Consider the following 3415-nt stretch of genomic DNA (forward strand, 5'->3'; position numbering starts at 1 on the left):
ATAACCAACAAAGAATACATTTAAACAAAAACACACATCACATTTTGGACAAACTTAAACCATCGAAGGAAACATGTACTCCAGGAACCCTCATACACCTCAGGTACCCCCCATACTCAGGAACCCCCATCAGACCCAGGAACCCCCCCATCAGACCCAGGAACCCCCCCATCAGACCCAGGAACCCCCCCATCAGACCCAGGAACCTCCCCATCAGACCCAGGAACCCCCATCAGACCCAGGAACCCCCCATCAGACCCAGGAACCCCATCCCCAGAACCCCCCATCAGACCCAGGAACCCCCCATCAGACCCAGGAACCCCCCCATCAGACCCAGGAACCCCCCATCAGACCCAGGAACCCCCATCCACTTCAGGAACCCCCCATCAGACTCAGGAACCCCCATCAGGACCCAGGAACCCCCATCAGACCCAGGAACCCCCCATCAGACCCAGGAACCTCCCAATCAGACCCAGGAACCACCATCAGACCCAGGAACCCCCCATCAGACCCAGGAACCCCCATCAGACCCAGAAACCCCCCATCAGACTCAGGAACCCCCATCCACTTCAGGAACCCCCATCAGACCCAGGAACCCCCTATCAGACTCAGGAACCCCCCATCAGCCCCAGGAACCCCCCTATCAGACTCAGGAACCCCCCATCAGCCCCAGGAACCCCCATCAGGACCCAGGAACCCCCCATCAGCCCCAGGAACCCCATCCACTTCAGGAAACCCCCATCAGGACCCCCATCAGGAACCCCCATCAGACCCAGGAACCCCCCATCAGACCAGGAACCCCCCCATCAACCCCAGGAACCCCCATCCACTTCAGGGACCCCCCATCAACCCCAGGAACCCCCATCCACTTCAGGAACCCCCATCAGACCCAGGAACCCCCCAGAGTACATCTTTAAATCTAAAAAAAAATGGCCAATCTTTTATTTTTTTTACTTTTTAAACAAAACCGTAAATTAATGATCTGAACTGTGTTTAAGTTAAATGAGTAGAAGCACTTTAAGATTCAGACCTGGTTCAGACCTAGTTTAGCCTGGTTTAGTCCTGGTTTAGTCCTGGTTTAGTCTTGATTTAGTCCTGATTTAGACATTGTTCAGTTGATGTTTAGTCCTGGCTTCTGGACATGGGTCTAATGAGGTCCCCGGGGGTTCTCAAGTCTCAGCAGCTGCTCATGAAATGTTTACTGCCTCAGCACAAGTCTGAGACCAAAGACCAGACCAGGACCAGAGACCAGAGATCACAAACCAGGACCAGAGACCAACCTAGAGACTAGGGACCATCCCAGGGACTAGAGAGCACCCCCTGCAGATCAGCTCAGTCCTAAATTTTTTTTTTTTTTCAATCAATCAGTCAACAACTTTATTAATCCCAAAGGGCAATTCAGTTCACACACTCTGGTCACGCACAATATATAAATATAAATAATAAAGAAAAAGAAAGACAGACACTAGATGTTCAAACCTCAGAGCATCAGGGACACAGGAACAAATTCACTTTCCATTTAAAATCCTTATGGCAGAAGGAATACAAGATTTGGCGTAGCGGTTAGTCTTTTGCTGTGGGGTGACATAGCGCCTCCCAGAGGACATTTTCATGAACTGTGAGTGCAGGACATGGTCAGGCTCAGTGTGGCCTTAGTCTTTTGTAACACCCGATGTCTCCACACAGAGGCCAAATCCTCCGTCTGAACACCACTGATTTTGCTGCAAACTTTTACAATCTGGTTCAGACTGTTCTTGTCTTTCACAGATCATCCATAAAATCAACAGATAAAAGAAAAGTCAGCAAACTTTCAATAAAAGAATGATAAAAAATTATTTTAAATATTAGACGACACATTAAAAGAGCTGAGCATCCGCATCAAGTGAACCGCCGCTGTCCTCGTTTTTAAGATATTGTGTGAATAGAAATGCTGATGTGTTGGTGATGATGTTGGTGATGATGTTGGTGATGATGTTGGTGATGATGTTGGTGATGATGTTGGTGATGATGTTGGTGATGATGTTGGTGATGATGTTGGTGATGGTGTTGGTGATGTTGGTGATGATGTTGGTGATGATGTTGGTGATGATGTTGGTGATGTTGGTGATGTTGGTGATGTTGGGTGATTGATGTGATGATGTGGTGATGGTGTTGGTGATGATGGTGATGATGTGTGGTGATGATGTTGGTGATGATGTTGGTGATGATGTTGGTGATGATGTTGGTGATGATGTTGGTGATGGTGATGATGTTGGTGATGATGTTGGTGATGATGTTGTGATGGTGATGATGTTGGTGATGATGTTGGTGATGGTGATGATGTTGGTGATGATGTTGGTGATGATGTTGGTGATGATGTTGGTGATGATGTTGGTGATGATGTTGGTGATGATGTTGGTGTTGGTGATGATGTTGGTGATGATGTGATGATGTTGGTGATGATGTTGGTGATGATGTTGTGATGATGTTGTGGTGATGTTGTGTTGATGTTGGTGTGATGTTGGTGTGATGTTGTTGTGATGTTGGTGATGATGTTGGTGATGATGTTGGTGATGATGTTGGTGATGATGTTGGTGATGATGTTGGTGATGATGTTGGTGATGATGTTGGTGATGTTGGTGATGTTGGTGATGTTGGTGATGTTGGTGATGGTGTTGGTGATGGTGTTGGTGATGATGTTGGTGATGATGTTGGTGATGATGTTGGTGATGATGTTGGTGATGATGTTGGTGATGATGTTGGTGATGATGGTGTTGTGTGATGATGTGTTGGTGATGATGTTGGTGTTGGTGATGGTGTTGGTGATGGTGTTGGTGATGGTGTTGGTGATGGTGTTCATTGGTTTTTGGCATTACAAGTAAACAAACAAATAAACAAACAAACAAACAATTGTCAGCTTCTCCTGGAGGCAGCCTGGACAGAGGATGTTAAGAAAGAGTCTTGGAGAGTTAGAACAGTTCTCAGACACGTCTCTTTATTGGTTCAGGCAGGTTCAGGTCTCAAGATTCAAGTTGATTCAGCATGATTCGCCTACGCGGCGTCTCTGTGCGTCGGTCGTCCCTCGACAACGCAGTCGACGTTCCCCCACTGATGCACAGAAAAACCGGGTCCTTTTATACCAGCAGAACTGTTGAGTTCACATCTTCATGGAAACATACACAGTAGTTTTGTCCCAACACGTGTCCCATAACAGACTGGCAGATGCTAAAGGTTGGAGACACACCCCTTATCTGTCCCATACACATCCACAGTCCATATGACATCATATCCCAACCCCACTGACACTCCAAAGTCCAGAAACATACACAACATGTTATTGTACACAGGGATTCATTACAGGGCAAATTAACATATGAATGAAACTTTAAAAACACAGGGAAGAAGCCCACAGAACCAAACAAACAGGCCCAGTGTA

This window comes from Boleophthalmus pectinirostris, unplaced genomic scaffold (assembly GCF_026225935.1).
Source record: "Boleophthalmus pectinirostris isolate CB_2022bp ecotype Guang Dong unplaced genomic scaffold, ASM2622593v1 HiC_scaffold_17, whole genome shotgun sequence".
Classification (NCBI taxonomy): domain Eukaryota; kingdom Metazoa; phylum Chordata; class Actinopteri; order Gobiiformes; family Gobiidae; genus Boleophthalmus; species Boleophthalmus pectinirostris.